General features: G+C 27.9%; 1 protein-coding gene across 4 annotated transcripts in view; it reads right to left on the bottom strand.

Annotated features, from left to right (window-relative positions):
* Positions 1–22,719, bottom strand: part of LOC111682254 — an 81,828-nt gene that overhangs the window by 41,791 nt on the left and 17,318 nt on the right. The window contains exon 1 of one of the 4 annotated variants that reach the window (XM_023444154.2): positions 7,029–7,493. The exons of 2 other annotated variants lie outside the window; for them this stretch is intronic. The gene's annotated coding sequence lies outside the window, so the exon portion shown is untranslated. Of the gene's footprint in view, positions 1–4,507; positions 5,983–7,028; positions 7,494–22,719 lie in introns of those variants that run through there. One more of the 4 variants, XM_046945148.1, reaches the window with a different exon arrangement.

Below are 22,719 nucleotides of genomic sequence, written 5' to 3' on the forward strand. Positions count from 1 at the left end.
ACTAGAACTGAACTAGAACTGAACTAGAACTGAACTAGAACTGAACTAGAACTGAACTAGAACTGAACTAGAAATGAACTAGAACTAAACTAGAACTAAACTAGAACTAAACTAGAACTAAACTAGAACTAAACTAGAACTAAACTAGAACTAAACTAGAACTAAACTAGAATTAAACTAGAACTAAACTACAACTAAACTAGAACTAAACTAGAGCTAAACTAGAACTAAACTAGAACTAAACTAGAACTAAACTAGAACTGAACTTGAATTGAACTAGAATTGAACTAGAACTGCACCAGAACTGAACTAGAATTAAACTAGAACTAAACTCGAACTAAACTAGAACTAAACTAGAACTTGAACTGAACTTAAACTGAACTAGAACTGAACTAGAATTGAACTAGAACTGAACTAGAACTGAACTAGAACTGAACTAGAACTGAACTAAAACTGTACTAGAATTGAACTAGAACTGAACTAGAACTGTACTAGAATTGAACTAGAACTGAAACACAACTTAAACTGAGAAAACTGATCCAGAATGAAACTAGATGCACTAGAACTCAACAAGATTAACAGCAAACTTCAATGATATTTTGCTACATACATAAGAGCAAGTTTGATCTTGTGATAACTGTAGTTTAAACATTGAACTTTAAAGAATTCACAAAAAGATGGCACTTTTTCTATACATCACTTTAAAAAATATACATTTCTCCGATTATGATTTTTTATAATTCTTTTGTTGTTTTTGTAAATTTTATATAAATACCTTTCTATTTATAAAAAAAAGTTCATTTAAGTTGAAACAATTAATAAAAATAAATAATTTATTGTATTTTTCATATTTCTCTCTTTTTATCTAAATAACTTCTCTTTTAAAATTATTGACGTCAATGTAAATTTATTTTTTTTAAGTTATTTGTTGCTAAATTTTATTTTATTTTTGTCAACATATTTTAACATGTTTTATTATTAATGAAAGTTGATTTGATTTCAAAACAAAATTTTTATGATCAAAATGTTAAGAGAGATTTAGTTTACAGATTAACACAAATTTTTAAATCAGCCATTTTGAATCAGTCTCATTTTGAGCATTTTTTTTTTTTGCATAATAAGTGATAATTAGTTGTGATAATTTTAATTGTTTTATTTTAATAAAATTAATATTTAAATTAAATAAATCTTAATGAAGTCAATTTGAGTTTATGACAAATATTTGATAGTTGTGATCGTATATTTAGGATCTATTGTACTCTTCCTTGATGATCGTTTAGATTTTAAAAAAAATAATTTTTTGATTGTTGTTATTCGATTTTCTGTTTTTTTTTTTTGTTTTTTTGAATTTGTATTGGAATGTTTTTGTCATAATTTTGTTACGAAATCTGTGTTATAATTTTTTGTTTTAATAAAAACTGTTTTAAAAAATTTTTCCATTATACGATAATTATTGAACGTTTGTTAATTATAAGATTTATAATTGTTTTAATTATTAATTATAATCTATATTTAAGTTTTGTTTTGTATTTTTCATTAAAAGATGCTTTAACTACTGAAAAGTTTGGGAAATTTTTTTAACTCTTCCATAAAATAACATTTATTTTAATACTGGCTAAAGATCATTAAGTAAATCGCCCCTGTACCGAACCAACAGAAATTTTCCAATATTCCGGTAAAGAGGTAAAAAAAACATATATTTCTCTTTTAAAAAAATATAAATATAAATAAGGTTTTAACTTATTTCTAATAAACGTCCGGCAACGATGTCAAGCTAAGACAAAAACCTTTAACAGAGTTGTAAAATAACATAGATTTGTGATAGGTTTTACATTAACCGCTAAAGTCGGCTTTACACGATCACACATGTAATAGGATCTGTCAATATTTTGTGTAGGAAAGTACGGATGGGATCGTCTAAACGCAATATGTAATGAAACTTTCACACATTGAAAGAGAATACGGATGGAAAATTTGACAGTCGTATGTCTACTTATGTATCGTGTTATTTAATGTGAGACGTTATAAAAACGCGAAAACACATTTATTTTTTCGAATTTCTTATGTCATCTCAAAGTCCAATCTGTTGACTTTCACACAAAGTCCTAGCAAAAAGTAAACGAAGTACTTCCAAAAGAATAACATTTACAACTAATGCTATACGCACAATTGGGACGAACGACGAATTTTTCGGAACGAATTTTCGTCCTCAGATATAGAACACACTAAAGTATATGAAAATACGTATAATCAGTGTATATGACGAAATTCGTCATACGTAACAAACTGTGCGATAGGTTTAAATTCGAACATAAGTTCGAAAAATTTTTAAAGCCATTTAAACCAGTTCTGGTGGCCCGAATTGTCTGAAATTTTGCAGTTTGGAGTACACTTGATGACACTACAATGCCATGTTAAAATATTTAAAATTAAGTTCGAAAATTCGAAGTAATGTTCGAAAAAATTTCGAAGCTGTTAAAAAATCTTAAAATTGGGAATATTCACAAAAATATAATTTTAGTTCTTTTCCAGGCCAATTTCTTACATTTTCTAATTTCGAAATAATGTTCGAATATATTTTAAAGCTGTTAAAATTATATGAAAATCGTGGAGATTTACAAAAATATAATTTTTGTTCATTTTCATACTTTTTCCAATATCGAACAAATTTTAAAACGAATTCGCAGTACGAATAATTTGATTGTGTTCCATTCGACGAATTTACGCAACGAATTGTTGTCGACTAATTCTTCGTGCTATACGAAATTCGTCGTTCGTCCCAATTGTGCGTATACCATAAGTGAATGTCGTTTTACCTTCTGTGGAAGTGATATTTATTGACGTCCAAAGAAGCGAAAAATTAATATAAAAATTACATCTTGAGAATGACTTCAGATGTAGTGAATTTAGAATTAAATAAGAAGGACATTCCTCCTATGACAAGACTGTGTTAAAATCATCACTTCTTGAGGTCTTTTTCAGTACTGCCATGGAGTAAATTCTACTTCTTTTCGCTTCTTTTTTTGCTGGGGTCTTAATCTGTTTTTAATCTTGATATATTAAATATAAAACTTGATAGAACTAAAAATCAAAAAAACGAAATTTTTTCATAGTTTCGCTTTTATAAAAATATGTTCTTTCCTTTCTAAAGCTGGACGTAATCTGACCTCATTTCTCCATCACATTTGATTTACGAGATAGTTAGTTTGAAGGGAGGATGTACATATAAACTCCAAGGCCTCTGTCGGGCTTGTTGTGCGCCTTATAACCAGTGCCTCAAGTGGGAATCGAACCCACACAACCTCCGGTCTATCAGACTATAACACTAACCACTAACCTACCGAGATAACTCAGTCTAAAGTTTCAAAAAAGCTTGGTATTCGCACAAATTAGAGACTTTATAACAACGAGAAGAGGATTATCCCTACTTATGCGATGCATTGTGTTGGAACTATTAAAAAGAGATTGTGGGAAGAAGGATAAATGGAGTTGTGTTTGAACATTTGATTTAAATCGTAGCAAACTTCATAGTCGGACGCTATCTCAACAAGAAGAGAGAGATTTAAACTTGTAAATTTTAAAGTTTTTCCAAAATTTAAGTTAAAATGTTTCGGTGTTTTTGGATGACATCCCAGCAAAAACTTTCATTACCTAGTAAGCTAGAAAAAAACTTACAAATATGTTATGTGATAGTTAGTTATTTTGAGCCGACTTTGTATGTAGAAAGCCAAAAATATAAAAATTCCTCAAGCAGGGGTTTGAACCCAGGCATTCAGTAATTTTCTATGTTTCTCACTCCAGCCAGCTTACTTGATGCTCCATTAACATGTTGCTTTTTGTAATTTTGAGAAGGGATTTTTACAGAAATATATAAATCAACAGGGCTCGAACCACGAACCCCATGTATGTTAAATGAACGCCCTAGACGATTGGACTATAACAAATCTAATGACCTATTCAGCTAAATGAAATAATGTGGTTGATAATGAACATCCATTACCAAGTAATGTATGAAAAAACTACTGGCCATTATCAAAAATTTCACATTTTTTGCTGAGGTATGACTCTGTTCAGTTGAAATATTACATTAAATCTGAAGAAATACACCTAGGCCTCTATTGGGCTTGTTGGGCTTAAAAGTGCCTCAGGTGGGAGTCGAACCCACCACCTCCGGTCTACCAGACTAGAACTCTAACCTACCGGAGGGTACTTAACCTACCGGAGGCAACATTTAGTTCCTAACATTTCAATGTAACGTAATCAATTAAACTTAATTTAATCAGAATTCGGAATAGGTCTGCTCTATTTTCGCTTAAAAGCTTAGAAAATTTGCAATTTGCGCTTTGTTCGCTTGAAAGTCCCTTTGCGGCACTTTTTTATAGGAATACCTCTCTAAAGATATACCTTTCTAAAAAGTAGGGTACAGATACCAAAGATTGAAAAACTTGAACTTAATATATTCAAAAATATTGTTTGCAATCTCTTCGAAATTGATCTCAACACTTACCTAGTTGCAGCAAGCTTATCGTGAGAAAAGTAATTAAAACTTTTGTTAGAGTATTTCTAGTTCACCTTTTTAACGACTTTTAGTATATAAACTTTTACGAAATGGACCAAACCAAATCGAATAATATTTGTTTTGTATAAACTAAAAATTAGAAAAATTTTGAAACCTATTTCGATAGAAAACAAAAATAATCGTAAAAATCGTTCTGTCGATCAAGAGAAAATTTTTAAAAACATTTTTTTCATTAATCAGCTCAAAATTTTGGACCCATTTCGATAAGAATGCAGAATTTAGTTTGAGCTGAGTACTGAGCTTAAGACTTTCAAGGAATATGGGTTTAAATCGGTCCATTATTTTGTCTAGCCCCATATAAATATATTAAATGTTCTTGTAAACCTTTTAAAAATAGACAAAACTTGGTTTTATTTACATAAGTATAAATGATATTGTCGATTTTCAGGCCTCATTTGACTTCCTCTGCCAAATTGTAAAAGGATTGTTCCATTTTAACCCCCTACCCCCACCACATAATAAAGCCTTTTTTTAGAAAATCTCTTTTTTTCTATCTACAAATTGTTAAAATATTTCTTAATTTAAAAATGAATGTGTGTTTGTTTGTATGTTACAACGTATTCCTGTAGGTCTGGAAGAGATTGTGGGCAATTTTTTGTTCAGAAATTTGAAGTGGGCGAGGTGCCACACCCATATTAAGAAAATATTAAATCCGTATATTTCAGACAATATAACAGTTAGAGTCTTCGAAGCCATTTTAGTGTCATTATGATTATTTCGAACAAAAAGTGGGTGGGACTAGCGTTAGGTGGGGCTAGGCACCTCCCATATAAATTAAATTCAAAAATCCGTTTATCTTGGAAACTATTACAGTTCGAAAACTATTACAGTTCGAAAACTATTACTGTTAGAAAACTTGAAAAACATTAATTATATACAAATATTCGTTTATCTGGGAAACTAATACAACTAAATTCATCAAATTTTGCACAAAGATTTTGAGTATTGAACGAAAATAGTAGACTTTCATTCTGGGGGGGAAGTTTTGGAGACAACTTCGTATATCTGAGAAACTATTAGAGCTAGAACTTAAAATGTTACTTCAAGAACTTTGACTTTTATCTGAAAATATTGAGAATAACGGGCGGACTTTCAATGAGGGAAATGGTAACTTCCATATGAATTAAAACAAAATTTAGTTTATCTGGTAAACTAATAGAACTAGATTTTGGGGGAAAAAGAGCGGATTTTCATGTGGGGAGCTTAAAGCCCCCCATGTATTAAATAAACCGTCATGTGAACAATTAGAGAATAACGGCCAGATTTTCCATTAATGAATTAACGAATTAAATACAAAATTTCTTATATTTTGAAAACTGTTATACACTTCAAATTTTTCATAGATAAATAAATATAATTCAAATTTTTAACATAATCACTGGTATGGGATATTATATGGTCGACCATGGCCGACTAAACATTATTATTTGTATTTTTTTTTTTGCAATAATCACTTTTTAAAGTTTAAACAATTTAATTTATTTTTTTAATTTTTTTTCTTTTTTAATTTTTGCACTTTTTTATAAAAATTTAAACTTTTTTCTTTATTTTTTGTTTTATATTTAAAAAAATCCTTTATATTATTTGTTTTTATTTTAATTTTTCTTTATTTTATTTTCTTTATATTTTATTTTTATTTAATAAAAAATTAATATAAATTTTAAATTTTATAATTTTTTATGCTTTTTTATTTTATTTATTTTTTTTACAGAATTATTTGGTATTTTGTTTTTTATTTAATTTTATATAATTGATTATTTAATTTGTTATTGTTTTCTTTATATTTTTTTTCTAGAACATTGAACTTTTAAAAAACATATTTTTGTTTAATATTAAAAAAAAATTTTAAAAGGTTTTTTTTTTTTTATAAATTTTCCAGACTTTTGTTTTAAACCTTAAACAACACAATCTTTGTTAATATTTGCTTTATTTTAAGGTATTTTTTTATTTTTATCAACATTTTTTTTTTGTTTAAATTACAAAGAAAATCCCCACACAAAGGCGGCAATAACAACAACAAAAAAAAACAGCAAAATTGTTTAAAAGCCACAAACACAATTTTAGAAATTAATTATTTAGAAAATACTAAATCATTAACACTTAACAAAATACAACAACAACAACAACAACAGCAACCAAAGGCCAACAAGTAAAAAACAACAACAAACACTCAGCATTACATATAACTGCTGCAAGTTTAGGTATAATCATTTGAATGTGTGTGTGTTTGTGTTGACGGCGGAAGTAGGAAATGAAATTCAAACGACACTTGAAGAAAATCACACATTTGCCACAACAAAAAACAACACCACCAACAACAATAACAGCAACAACAACAGCAACAACAACACTAAACACTTAATGCTGCTTAAATAAAAGCGCCAAAAAAATTTAGTTTTAAAAATTTTTTTTGAATATTTTTTTTTTAATTTTTTAAAAAAATACCTACATTTCTTTTTTATATAAAATAAATGACGTTGTTAAATTTACAATGAATTTTTTAAATTTGCACAAAATTATTTTATTTATTTTTTTTATAAACTTTTGTTGTTAATTCTTTTCACGAGATTATCTCGTGTTTGTTTATTTTGAAAATGTTTTTTTTTTTTGTAATTTTTATTTTTTTAATTTCTATTTAATTTTTTTCTTATTTATGTTTATTTTTATTGAATTTATTTCGTTCAAAACACATAGAAAAACGTAAGTAGAAAAAAAAACGAAAAAATTTGTTAATATGTTGCTGCGAGCCGACAACGACAAACACCGTAAAACACTACCAAACCTGATGAAATCGATTTGTAACTAAAAATGCTCGCAATTGAAATGTGAATTTCTCAAAAACAATTTTTTTTGTTTTGTTTTTTTTTTTTTTTTTGCTTCTTCGGCTGCGCCAGCCTCGACAGAGACGTCGTCATCGTCATTGTCGTTGGCTTAGTTAGATGATGTTGGGGGCTCTGTTGTTGTGGCTGTGCTAGATGTTGACGTTGTTGCTTGCTGTTGCTATTGTCTGATGCCTGCAGTTGTTGATGTTAATGTTTTTGTTTTGCATTTAATGTTGTTGATGAAACCAAAGGTGATAATGATGTTGATGTTGATTGATTGTGGTGTTGAAGATGTGCACCAGCTACTTGTTGTTGTTGTTATAAATACTAATGTTTGTAGCAACATTTAGAACATTATTAGTAGCATCAATGTTATATATGTTACATGTTTAAAAATAACACAACAAAAACAATTTACTTTCTCAAACATCATTACTCTCATTTTATGTTGAACTATAATAACAAACATAACATTTAATATTAGCTATGATAATAATGATGTTTATAATGATATTGTGGCAAGATGATTAAGCAAATGTTAAGTTAAACTTTTAATCGTCGTTCGTTTATGCAGTCGGTCAGTCACTTTTCGAAACGAAACAAAAAAAATGAATCATTTTACTTGTATTTTTCCTTTATTTTACATTTGTTTTTGTTTATTTTTGTTTTGTTTTTGTACTTTACCATCCAGCTAATGTTTGTCACTGTTGTTGTTGTAGTTATTATCATTGTTGTTATTGAGTTTATTGTGATCTGTTTTGTTTAGCTTCTTTTCTTCTACTCCTCCTGTGTGTTGTTGTTGTTGCTGTTGTTTTGTTTAAAAATGTGCACAAAAATATTGTAAACAACTGCATGCACACACGCACACACACACTCACCGCAAACAGCGAAAGCAAAAACAATTTTAAAGGGGGGAAAAAAACTTTAACTAAAAAACATCAAAACAACTTACAGTGGAGCTGGAGTAAGGAAAAAACACCTATAAATCTACGATGTTGTAAGAAAAATGTCAAAGAGTCGACTTTGTAAATAAATGTCTAAAGTCTGTGATTAACAATCAAAAGGAGATATTATTTACTTTATATCACTAAAATTAATCACTATCTCTAATAAGTACTTAGCTCCTCCTTAATTATATACAAAATTTAACAAAAAAAAAAAAATTACAATAACAATTGACCTAAACTTTTACCACCCACTGTGTAAAGGTATGTACGTTCATACATGCATATGTAAAGTCTTACATGATTTTTTTTTTTTTTGTTTTTTTTGCCCACACACATTAAACGAAAACAAACAATTTTATTTTTATCAAAATTAACAACAACAAAAGTAAAAAAATTATCACCAATAACAAATAAATAAATGTTTACAATAACAACGACAACAAATTGTAGGTAAATTTCCATAAGACTTATCTTTGGCAACAAAACTGTTGTAACGAAGATGAATAAAACATTACAACAGTGAAAATGTTGAAATTTCAATGTGTATAACAGTTTTTCCCTAGAGAAATTTGTAAGAAAATTACTTTTTCGCATAAATATTATGTGAATTTGAATGTTTTTTTTTCAGAAAAAAATTGTGTATAACACTTTTTTCTATAGAAAATTTTGAGTATAACAGTTTTTTTAACAGAAAATTTCATGTATAACACTTTTTTCTATAGAATATTGTGTTTATAACACGAAGAAGAACAAAGTAGAGTAAAACATTACAACAGTGAAAATGTTTTAATGTGATATATATAACAGTTTTTCCCTAGAGAAATTTGTAATAAAATTACTTTTTCTTACAAAAAATATGTGCATTTGAATGTTTTTCAGAAAAAACTGTGTATAACACATTTTTCTATAGAAATTTTTGAGTATAACAGTTTTCCTAACAGAAAATTTCATGTTTAACACTTTTTCTGTAGAATATTGTGTTTATAACATTTTTTCAATGAGAAATTTTAGGTACAACACTTTTTGTATAAACCATTTTGTGTATAACAGTTTTCTCAACAGAAATTTTTGAGTATAACACTTTTTCTATAAAAAAATTGTGTTTGTAATACTTTTTTACAGAATATTGTGTTTATAACACTTTTTTCTATTTTAAATTTTTTGAAAAACAATTTTTATATAGAAAATTTTGTGTATAACAGTTTTTTCAATAGAAAGTTTTTAGTATAACACTTTTTCCATGATATACTGTGTTTATAATGTCTTTTCTATAGAATATTGTGTTTATAACACTTTTTTATGATAAATTATATGTATAACACTTTTTCTTATAAGAAATGGTATAACACACTTTTTTCTTCGAGAAATTAAATGTATAACACTTTTTATATAGACATTTTTGTGTATAACAATTTTTTCAACAGAAATTTTTGAGTATAACACTTTTTTCATGAAAAACTGTGTTTTTAATGCTTTTTCTATAGAATATTGTGTATATAACACTTTTTCTATGAGAAATTATTTATATAATACTATAGAAAATATTGTGTACAACAGTTTTTTTCAATAGTTTTTAGTATAACACTTTTTTCCATGAAATAAGGTGCTGTTAATACTTTTTCTTTAGTGTATTGTGTTTAAAACACAAACAAAACAGTTTTTCAAAAGATAATAACGAGTATAACACTCTTTCCTGAAAAAATGTGTATAACACTACTTTCTGTAGAAAATTTTGAGTATAACACTTAATTATAAAAAAATGTGAGTATCACACTTGTTTCCTTTAAAAATTATGAGTATAACAGTTCTTTACATATAATTGTGTTGAATAACACTTTTCTCTATAAAAAAGTTTTGTATAACACATTTTATTTTCATATAATTGTGTGTATAACAGTGTTTTTTGTAGAAAATTATGCATATGACACTTATGTTATGAAAAATTATGTGCATAACTCTTTTTTAGAAATAATTGTGTGTATAACAGTTTCTTCAACATAAAATTATGCGTATAATATTTTTTTTAATAGAAAAATCAAACACTTTACATAAGTATCAAAGCTTTTCTACCGAAAAATTTGTTTATAGCATAATATCATGAGTATAACAGTTTTTCCTACTTATAATTGTGTATAATAGTAAGTATCACACTTTTACTATGAAAAGTTATGTGTATGAAATTTGTTTTTCAGTTTTTTAACAGTTTTTTTCAAACAAACAACTTTGTGTATAACAGTTTTTGTCATAACGAAATTCTGTGTATAACACTTTCTTCTAGTCAAAGTCTTGTGTATAACACTTTTTCTGTATAACACTTTAGTTCTACATATAATAATGTGTATAACAGTTTTTTTCAACGGAATACCTACTATGTTTTGAACACTTTTTCCATAAAGAAAACAGTGTGTATAACAGTTTTATGTGCAGAAAAATTTATGTATAACACTTTTTCCTTTAAAAAAAACTATTAGTAGAAAACTTTTCTTCTATAGAAAATCGTGATTTAAAAAAAATATGTTTTCTACAGAAAATATGTGTATATTACAATTTTTCTATGGAATATGATATAAAACACTGTTTTTCTATAGAAAATTGTTTGTATAACAGTTATTTAATAGAAAGGGTTGTGTATTACAACTTTTCTATAGCAAATGTTATGTATAACACATATCTTTTCTACAAAAAGTGGTCTGCATAACTCCTATATAGACTCCTTGTATAGAAATAGTTTTTCCCTCCAACGATCCTGAACTTTCTTTTATAACAATCAACTCCACTGTGCAACTTCATCAGGCTCATCAACAAAATGTTGTTTGCGGGTCATACAACATTTTCTCCCCACAACCAAAGACAAAACATTAAAAAAAAGTAAACAACACAAAGGCGTCAGCGCAGTTCCCAATAGTAGTGTAGAGTAGTAGCAGATCTCACACTGTCGACTGAATTTTTTGCAGAGTCTAGCAGAGCAGTCAACCTCAACAAAAAATATACAAAAAAAACAAAACAAACAAAGAAAGAAAACAAAACAAAAAAAATACGTCATAATTAAGTTTAATTGTGAAATTTATTTAAAATACAAAAATAATAACAACAACAACGTAACGTACGTACAGACAAACAAAACAAGCTCTTAACAGTATGTAGTACTGCTGTTGTTGTTGCTGTTGTTTATTTTTCACATATTTGTTTTGTTTGGGTTTTTGTTTACATTTCCTTGAATAAAAACAAACTAAATAAACAACAAAAAAGTTTTTGTACTTCTAACAAAAACAACAACAACGACAACAGCAACTGAATAACAAACGAGAGTAATGCTGTTGTGGGGAGCAGAGAAATAACTCTCTCTTTCAATGTGTGTTTGAAAATTCTCTCTAGAATAAAAACAAAAAATACAGCAACAATGACAATAACATCATTATGCTAATGATAAACATGATTATTAACATCATCATTGGAGTCGACATCACCTTCTTCATGTTGTTTTTTTTAATTTTTTAAAAAAAACTTATTTATGTTTATTTTTTTGCTATTTCAAACTTTACAAAAAAAAAAAAAAAACGACAAATCCAATGACTTTCTGAGCAATAAAAGTTTCTCATATTTTCCCCCCTTTTTCTAACCATGACTAACAAAAATAATAAAGTCTCATCAACATCATCATCATAGTCAACAACAACAACAACAGCATAATATGTACAATACTTAATATTAGCAATAATCATACAAACAGCAACAAAAACTCAATAATAAACAACAAACAACAGTCTGTCCAACAGTCATTCAGACAGACAGTCAGTCAGACAGTCAGTCAGCAAACCAACCGTACGTACAAACAAACAAGCGAACAAACAAACAAACAATCATCTAACCAACAAGCCAGGAAGGCTGAGGCAAGAGGCAGGAGGTAGTCAGGCAGTCAGTCAGTCAGCTCCACACACAACAGTTCATGCCATCAACCACTATTAAATTCACTTGCTCACACTCAACGCAACACACATTCTCCACCGTGTATAGATGAGTTCGTTGGTTGGTTGGTTTGTGTGTCTGTCTTGCTTGTTTTTCTGTATTTTTTTTGTTTACTTTTTGTTGTTGTGTATTTTGGAAACAAACAAATGAAATGTGTAAAGGAATTGCAGAAAAATATACAAACAACCTGCAGTAGCGTACTTTAAAGTTATGCACAAATGATGGCTTTTTGTTGTTGTATTAGTGGATGTGAAAGTTGAAGGGGCCTTTTTAGAAAATTTCAGAGTAATGCGAAATAATTTAATCATATTTCTGTTTACCTTGACATCATGTATATCAAATGAAAGGTCTTATGAATATCTTTCTATTGATATACAAATAGAAATTGCATATGTAAGTAAATATGTACGATTGTAATAATATTAGTTATGGATCACGAATTATGGAAAAATCGTTTTCACAATTTGTTTTTTAATTATATTCGATCTCAACTGTTTAAATTCTTTAAATTTGTTAAAACTCTTTAAATTTGTTTTCAAAAACATATTCTAAATATCGGACTATAATACCATGAACATTTGTTTGTTCACTTAGAATCACAACAATGTTCCTCTGAACGAGTTCTAAAGGATCTCCTAATTTCATAAATGGCAATCGTTTTATAAAAAATAGTTTATCAATAATACCTATGTAATACATATTTTATAAAATCTCTAAAAACAAAAAATTAATATGGAAAAGAAAAATTTCTCAATTGGGATTTGAACTCGTAGTCTTACAACTTCAACTACTCTTAAGAGCATTCGGCTATTAAACCCATAACATAACTGCAGACACATTACTTTCATATTATAAAAGATCATTATTACAGTTTGAGAATCACTAATCACAATGTTTAATATTTTTTATTTTTGCACTACAACTTTCTTAAACTGTAATTTGTCGAAAAAATATTAATAAAATAGATAAATGTCTTTCAAAAATATATGCATACGTTAACGACTAAAATTGATAGTAATATTCCTTTTTGAAAAGATGACATTCAATATCGATCAAAGTAGTTTCCCTTAAATGATTTTTTTTTATTTAGCTCTAATAATCAAAAACTTAAATAAAGAGTTTAGGAACAACTGTATTACAATTTAACTTTGATCAATGGCATAATTTTTTATTTAGCTCAGACACAAACCAAAGGAGTAGTCAATTAAACCTTTATTTTCATACTCTGCTATAGTCATATGCTCTCATACTCTCTCTTGACTAGTCTAGTCTTTAGTCTAGTCTATAGTCTAGTCTATAGTCTTGTCTATAGTCTAGTCTATAGTCTAGTCTATAGTCTAGTCTATAGTCTAGTCTATAGTCTAGTCTATAGTCTAGTCTATAGTCTAGTCTATAGTCTAGTCTATAGTCTAGTCTATAGTCTAGTCTATAGTCTAGTCTATAGTCTAGTCTATAGTCTAGTCTATAGTCTAGTCTATAGTCTAGTCTATAGTCTAGTTTACAGTCTAGTCTACAGTAGTGAATGAAGGAGAGAGTAGATGAAAATTGAAAAGTTTTGTAGTGGATAGTTAAATTGGAATCAATATAAGAATTAAAAGCAAAACAACAAAAACAATGATGATGATAATGACAATTCTCCTCCGAACACAAAAAAAACTTTGTCACTCTGAATGACGGTCGGTTTGTTTGACAGTCAATCAGAATGTTAAAATGACGACTAAGATGAATTTTCTACACAGTTTTAGTAAATAAAATTGTTATTTTTGGTTTATTTGATTTTTACTTTGGCGAAACGAAGTTGGAAGTACGTACATATTTACATATTTTTTTACCACACTAATTAATTTATTAAAGATCACTTTTTACTTACCTAGTGTAATGTATTGTCCCTTTTTTCAATAAAACACTTTTCTGTACACTAATATCTTTCTTAACATACAAAGTTTTTTTATACGCCATTTTGTATTTTCACTTTTTTATGTTCATAAAAAATATATTACGTCATTTATTCTTCTAACATTCGACTCAATGTCCATTTAATTACTAAAATAAGTCACGGTCAACGCACTATTTAGATGGGAGTACAAAAAGAAACTGAACGTAACGTTTGAAATTATTTTGTTTTGCTCTTTGCAGTCGGTAAAACGAAAAGAAAACCAAAAACATAAACAACATAAAACAATTTACTCAAAATATCAGCAAACGTTTGCTTTGTTTGTATTGTTTTCTTCTCGAACATTTAAGTGTTCGAAAACAATACCAATACAAAAGCTATGTTTTGTTGCTTTGGTTTTATCTGTTTTACCGACTGCAAAGAACAAAACAATTGCAAACGTTTCGATTAGTTTCTTTTCGCACTCCCGTCTAAGTAGTGCATTGACCGGTATTTATTTTGACATTTTAAACCGAGTGTTAGAATAAGAATTAGTGTAATAAATTTTTTATGAAATAAAAAAAGTGAAAAACAAAATGGCGTATAAGAAAATTATGTGTTTTAAGAATGATGTTAGCGCAAGAAAAGTGTTTTATTCAAAAGGGGGAAATCCTTTACACTTTAAAGATTTTCAAAAGATTACTAGGTAAGTAAAGAGTGATCTTTAATAAATTAATTATTGTGTTAAAAAAATGTTAAAACTTCCAACTTCGTTTCACCTTCCTTCCATTTGTTGAAATAGCAAAAATTTTGTTTACTAAAATTATACAGAAAATTCATCTTCGTTTGACATTCTGACTGACTTGACAAACCGCCTGTTATTCAGAGTAACAAAGTTTTTTTTTTAATAGGGAGGGAGGAGAAATGTTTGTGCCTTTGTCACTGTTATCATCATTGTTGTTGTTGTCTTGATTTTAATTGCTATTTTGTTTGCAATTTAACTTACCATTACAAAACATTTCACTTTTCTTCTACTCTCTCCTTCTTTCTATCAAAAGGAATGACATAACTGGAAAATTTAGTACTATTGCATTTTTTCAGTACTTTTTTTGTATACAAAAATATATATCTTCAATGACTATAGACTAGACTATAGACTAGACTATAGATTAGACTATAGACTAGACTATACACTAGACTATAGATTAGACTAGACTATACACTAGACTATAGATTAGACTAGACTATAGACTAGACTATAGACTAGACTAGACTATAGACTAGACTATACACTAGACTATAGACTAGACTATAGACTAGACTATAGACTAGACTATAGACTAGACTATAGACTAGACTATAGACTAGACTATAGACTAGACTATAGATCAGACTATAGACTAAACTATAGATCAGACTATAGATCACACTATAGATCAGACTATAGATCAGACTATAGATCAGACTATAGATCAGACTATAGACTAGACTATAGATCAGACTGTAGACTAGACTATAGACTATACGATAGACGAGACTAGTTTATTGACTATATAAAGTAGACTATAGACCATATGCTAGTCTATAGGCCAGTCCACATACTAGTCAATAAACTAGGCCACATGCTATTCAGTAGATAGACCACAGACTTAACAATTCAGTAGTTCAGGTCCATTGACTAGTTCACTGCCTAGTTATTAGACTAGTTCCTAAAAATGCATTCCTTTCAAATGTCCATACCTATTTTATCCTACTTTATCTTATTACCAACCATTTCCTCCCTCTCCTTTATTCCGTATTTGCTTTCTTTTAATATAATATTTGACGTTGTTGTTATTTTGATGTATGACTACAATTGTATTTGGGTGTTTTTGTTATTTTATTCTATCATTCATTCTTTATTTTTTTGTGTTTTATCTAAAATGTCCGTGTTAATATGTAACTCTCACATAAATATAAACATCATCATCATCAACATCTTCCACATAATGAGTACTCTCATAATGATTGCACGAGTAAATAGGAGATGTTTTAGTTAGTTCAATTGTTGTTGATGGCATGAAGGGGAAAGCAGTTGTTGTAAGAGGGGATGGGGTACTTAAAGTGGGGTGTAATTTTAGTTAGTGTAGTGTTTATGACTTGTTGTTTTTATTTGTTTTGTTTACATTTTTTATTTGAATATTTTTTCTTCTGTTTTTTTTTTTATGTTTTGCTGGCAACATTGTGAGGAGGCATGCAATATAGAAGAAATTGTTTTGTTGTTGTTTACAATCATACATATATATATTTACATTTTGTTTGTGTTGTTGTTATTGTAGTTGTTTTGTTAATATTTTTCCATTAGTTGTTATTTTGTTTTTTAAGGTAAGAAAACAAGTTTGTTGAGTAAAAGAGCGAGGGGGGGGTGTTGTTATTTTGGTTTGGTTGCTCTGACGAGTTGGTGAATTTTGAAATGTTTTTTATTTTGTTATTGCTGTTGTTCTTATTTTTTTGTTGTTCCTTAGTAGTATTCTACTAGTCTTAGTAGGTATTTGTTTAGTTGTTGGGTGTTGTGCTGGTGGCGCTTATTTTAGTTTGGGGTGTATTTTCCTATAGCTCGTTGTCGTTATTGTTGTTTGTTTTATAAAAACAGACGATGTCGTCTCCTCCACAAACTATTACAACTAACTATTCTCCTCAAACAGCAAAATGTTAAATGTATGTGAAATTGTATGAACATACATACAAATTGCAATATTGCTGTTGCTGCTGCTGTTGATGATGAGTTGTTGTTTTTGTTTTACATTTTCTTTTGTTTGAGCGCGCTCAGGCCAAAGTGCAATTTGTCGTAATTTCACGCGTTTGTTGATTTATTTTCTTATTCGTTTGTTATTGAGTTTAACTAAATGGTGTGTGTGTGTGTGTGTCCTCTCTTACTAACTAAATCGAATACTAGTGAATATATGTGTTTGTGTTCTTGTGTGTTGTATTGTTTTGTTTTTATTTTACTGTACTCTCGTATAATTTTGCTTCCTTCTATTTATATTTATTAAATTGCATTGTATGTTGAAAGAAAAACAAGTGCGTATTAGAATATTATTGAAAATTGTTTTCTAAAGGTTATTTATAAAGTGTTATTGTATTGTAGCTGTTGTGTATTTTAAACGAATAAAGTAATCGAATACTTTCTTACGTGACAGCCGAAATGGTTATTAATTGATGAAAGTGAGTATTATTAGAAGGTGAGAAACTTTAATACAAAGTAATATTATAAACGCATATTTTTCATAAAGAAAAAACCCTATGTAGAGCCCTAATTAGCCCAGAACACATCAAAGGGGATTTTTATACCCTTCACCTTCGTGAGAAGGGTATATATAAGTTTGTCATTCCGTTTGTAATTTCTATAATATAATTTTCCGACCCTATAAAGTATATATTTTCTGGATCCTTATAGGTAGCGGAGATGATTAAGCCATGTCCGTCTGTCTGTCCGTCTGTCTGTCTGTATGTTTGTTGAAATCAGTTTTTAGAAGACCCCAGATATCTGGTGAAGGGTATATAAGATTCGGCACAGCTGAATATAGAACTCTTACATATAGAAAAATGCCTCTAAATGATAATTTTCTATAGATAGAAATTGAAGAACATAATTTTTCTATAGAAAATAGTATTAAAAAGAGATTTTTGTAGAAATTTATCTCAGAAATACAATGAGCTTTTAGAAAAGTATTTTCTTACTAAAAGATAGATTTTTATAAGTACAAAAAGACAGAAGAAGATAACCCCAGCAAAAACTTTCAAAGACTTGGAATTATAAGCACTTACCTATTAACATACTTTTCAATGACTACTACTTATTGTTCTAATTACTAATGTTTTATATAAATACATACTTTCTAATTCATTAGTCAGCCTCAAGCTGTATAGATTAGGGTTCTATAAATATGCTTTCGAAAAATCGAAAAAAGTCAAAGTCGACTTCTTTGTTCCAAAAAAGTCAATAACTCGACTATTGTCTGTGAAAAAGTCGAAAAATCGACATTGTAAATAAAAGTAAAAAAATCGGAAAATCAAAAAATCGAAAAAAGTCGATTAAATTCGAAAAAAGTCAAGAAGTCGATTAAAGTCCTACCATCTTAAAAAGTCGAAAATTGGAAAAAAGTCAAAAACTCTAAAATAGTCGGAAAAACTTGAAAAAAAGTCAAAAAGTAGTCGAAAAAAGTCAAAAAAAGTTAAAAGAAGTCGAAAAGTCGGAAATACTCGGAAAAGTCGAAAAAAAATCGAAAAGTCTACTATTTATAAAATACTTAAAGTCGAAAAGTCTAAAAGTCGACTTTTAATTAAATGAAAATAGTCGAAAAATAGACTTTTCATAAAATGTAAAAAGTCGAAAAATCGACTTTTCATAAAATGCAAAAAGTCGAAAAGCCGACTTTTCGTTTCAACTATACAACCGAAGTATAGATTTTTCACACGATTAAATAGAAAGTTATCTTGAAAGGCACCTTTTTCTTATATACAAAAGATCAGTTTCTATCGAAATAGTTTAAATAAGTCAATATTCTATAGAAAAGGGTTTCAAGAAGACACTTTTCTAAAGAAAATACTTTTAAAAATATAATTTATATAGAAAAGAGTTTCAATAAGATATTTTTCAAAAGAAAATAAACTCAAGAAGTGAGTTTATCTAATATAGAAAAATTAATAAAACTCAAAATGAAGTTTTCTATAAAACGAGTTTTAGTGAGAGGACCTAGAAGACACCTTTCTTAAGAAAAGAGTTTAATGAAGAAATTTCTCTATAGAAAATATTTAAGAAAAAATAATTTCTTTAGAAAAGATATAAATATTTTCTATAGAAAACACACAATACTCTCAAGAGGACTGTTAACTGTTCAATAAAAAATATGCTCAATGTTCTCTTTGAGAAAATTTTTATAAGAATATTTCGTTCTAAAACTTTTCTATAGAAAGGCGTGTACTTAAAATCATCTTCTATAGATAAATTTAATTTTTTTTTGTACCATTTTCCACAGAAATTAATAGAATTACTTCTTATCCATTCTATACAAAGAAATCTCAAAAGACTTTTCTATATAAAAGATTTTCGAAAAAATTTATTCCATAGGAAAGTTTTCTGAAGCTACTTTCTGTAAGAACGCGTTTCCAAAAAATAAATTATAGAAAGAGTTTTATGAAGGGAATTTCAATCGAAAAAAGTGTTAAGGAAGAGGACCTATAAGACACCTTTCTAAAGAAAAGAGTTTCATGAAGAAATTTCTCTATAGAAAGTATTTTAGAGAAGATAATATCTTTAGAAAAACACACAATATCCTTAAGTGGAATCCTGTCTTGTCTGTAGAAAAGGATCTTATAGAATTTTCTATTAAAAAGATGCTCAAAGTTCTCTTTGAGACATTTTTTCTATAGAAAGTCGTTTTCTTAAAATTATCTTCTATAGAAAAAAATGATTCTTTTAAATCCTTTTCCAAAGAAAAGAAAGACTATCCCCCATATTCATAACAAATTTTTATTTTATAATCGATTTATAAATCAAATTTCGTATGGAAATTTTGTTTTTAAACCTTTTATAAAATAAAGTGCTGTTTATGAATAAGGGGGTATTTCTATAGAAAAAAGTATTTTGGAACTTTTTTCTATAAAGAAGTCTTTGTATTATTTTCTAGAAACACTTCTGAAGAATCGTTTTAATAGAAAAATGTTCAGCCACAGGTTTTTGTATATTTACACACTATTTTCTATAAAGAAGTGAATTTTTCTGAAGCTTTTATTAATGCTTTTAAAGAACCTATAGAACCTATAGAAAAGTGTTTTAAAAGATAAATTTTTATAGAAATGAGCTTTTTGAAGAAATTTTCAATAGAACAGAAGGTATTTTTAATAGCATTAAGTCTTCAGAAGTCAGTTTTCTATTGAAAATAGTTTGAAAAGGGCATTTTTTCAGAATAGGATCTCAATGGAAAACCTTTCTATAGAAAAAATGTCTCTAGAATATGCTTTTCTATAGAAAAAAGTCTTACAAAGACACATTTCTATAAAAACGGTCTCTAGATGAAATTTTCTATGGAAACAAGTTTACAAAACATATTTTGTCTAGATAAACTTTCAGAAGACATTTTTCTGTAGAAAAAATCTCAAAAAGACACTTAAGCATTCTCACTGTTAATCATCTAAAGCTTAACATAACTGTTTACTAGCTTCTTCCTAAAACCAGCTGTTTTTTTCAATTCTTTCAATTTAAAAATTTTTTCGATTAAAGAATTGAAAAATAAACGATTACTTATAAGAATACTTATAGCACTAGATCAGGAAACAAATTTTCATTCTTAGTTTGTTGTTGTTATTTCTATTTTATTTATTATTTTTTTGTTAAGCACATACAAATACTCACACACATACACAAATAACAAACAAAAATAAAAGCGGAAATGAAAAATAATATGTAGAGGTATTTATGTTTGTTTGCCACAATCAACAACAACAACAACAAATGAGAAAGTACATACATAAAATGACAACAACAAAGCAAAATACATACATATGTATTTATTAACACACACACACAAACACACACATAAAACAAGACTTGAGAAAAACATTCTACGTTTACAGGTGAAATCATAAACGTTTTCATTGTGGTGAAGCGGGTAGAGCAGGAGATTTTTATTTTCAATGCTACAATGTGTGTGTGCAAAATAAGAAACGAAAAGGGGTTTAAGCGGTGAAATTGAAAATGTTTGAGGGCAAATAAATACAAAATAAAACACAACACAAAAAATATATATAAAAATAAACAAAACAACACTGTGTAAATACCAACTACAATAATAACAACAACAAGCTAGCAGCAGCAACAAAAACAACAAAACATCAAAACGATTGTAATGGCTAAACAAACAAAATGCGCGCGCTTGACAAATACTAAAAGCAACTAAAATAAAAGCAAGCAGCAACAACAACAACAACACAAACAGACAGCAAAGCTTTACAAACACATTTACCCATACAAATGTAAAGATCAGTTAGCCGGTTGTTTTGGAGTTAACTATTAAGAACCTAATGGAGTCTTTTACCTTTTTTGCCTTAGGAAATATCTACTTGAGATTATTTACTATAGAAAAGTTTCTTCTTGCGACTTTTTTCTATAGAAAAGTTTCATCTTGAGTCTTTTTTTAAAGAAAAATATTTATTTTACACATTTTTATAGAAAAAGTGTCTTTTTTTAGACATTGTTCTATAGAAAAGTGTATTCTGAAGGCTTTTCAATAGAAAAAAGTCTTCCGAAGAGTTTTCTCTAAAGAATAGTCTTTCAAAAACTTTTCTTTTAAAAAGTAGCTTCTGAAAACTGTTTTTTTCCATAGACATGTATATTTGAGAATATTTACTATAGAAAAGTTTTTTCTTCAGATTTTTTTTTTATAGAAAAGTGCCTTTTCAGACATTGTTCCATAGAAATGTGTATTCTATAGGAAAATGTCTTCTGGAGACATTTTTTGTCTTTGTCTTTCAAAAATTATTTTTTTAAAGAAGCTCCTGAAAACTCTTTTTCCTTTTTTCCATAGGAAATTTTCTATTTGAGATTATTTCTTATGGAAAAGTTTCTTCTTGCGACTTGTTTCTATAGAAAAGTTTCATCTTTAGACTTTTTTATAGAAAAGTTTTCTTTTTCAAACATTGTTCTATAAAAAGGTGTGTTCTGAAGACTTTTCTATAGAAAACTGTCTTCCAGTGACTCTTTTGTTTAGAGAATTGTCTTTCGGAAACTTTTCTATTAAAAAGTAGCTTCTGAAGTCTCTTTTACAAAAAAGTATCTTCTGGAGAAGTATTCTCTTAATATTGTTTTCTATAAAAGTATCTCTAGAGACTTTTCTATAGTAAAGAATCTTATTGAGTCTCTTTTCTATAAAAAGTATCTAAAGAGACTTTTTTATACAAAATGACTTCTTCAAACTCTTCTTAAAAAATATTCCCTATTTTCTATAGAAAAATATATTAAAGATACTCTTCCAATAAAAAGTCTTTCCATAAAACAGTACCCTATAGAAAAGCGTTATTCGGATATTCTTTTCTATAGAACAATGTATTCTCGAGGCTTCTCTAAGTAAGTATTTCCTACAGACTATTCTGTGGAATATTCTTGAGACTTGTTCTTGTTTTGGAGATTCTTCTATGGTAAAGAGTCTTCTTGGGGCTTGTTTCTATAGAAACGTATCTTCTAGAGACTCTTTTTTAAAAAAGTTTCTTTGTCATATTCTTTTATAGAATATCGCCTTCATTATATTCTTTTTTTTAGAGAAGTTCGTTCTAGAGTTTCTTTTATAGAAAATTATCTATAGAAAAGTAACTTTTGAAGATTCTTCTATGGAAAAGAGTCTTCTTGGGACTTGTTTCTATAGAAACGTATTTTCTAGAGACTTTTCTATAGAAAAGTGTTTTCGTCACATTCTTTTATAGATTAGTGTCTTCATGATATTATTTTCTTTTAAAAAAATTTATTCGTGAGTTTCTTCTATAGAAAATTTTCCTTTT

This window comes from Lucilia cuprina, chromosome 2 (assembly GCF_022045245.1).
Source record: "Lucilia cuprina isolate Lc7/37 chromosome 2, ASM2204524v1, whole genome shotgun sequence".
Taxonomy (NCBI): Eukaryota; Metazoa; Arthropoda; class Insecta; order Diptera; family Calliphoridae; genus Lucilia; species Lucilia cuprina.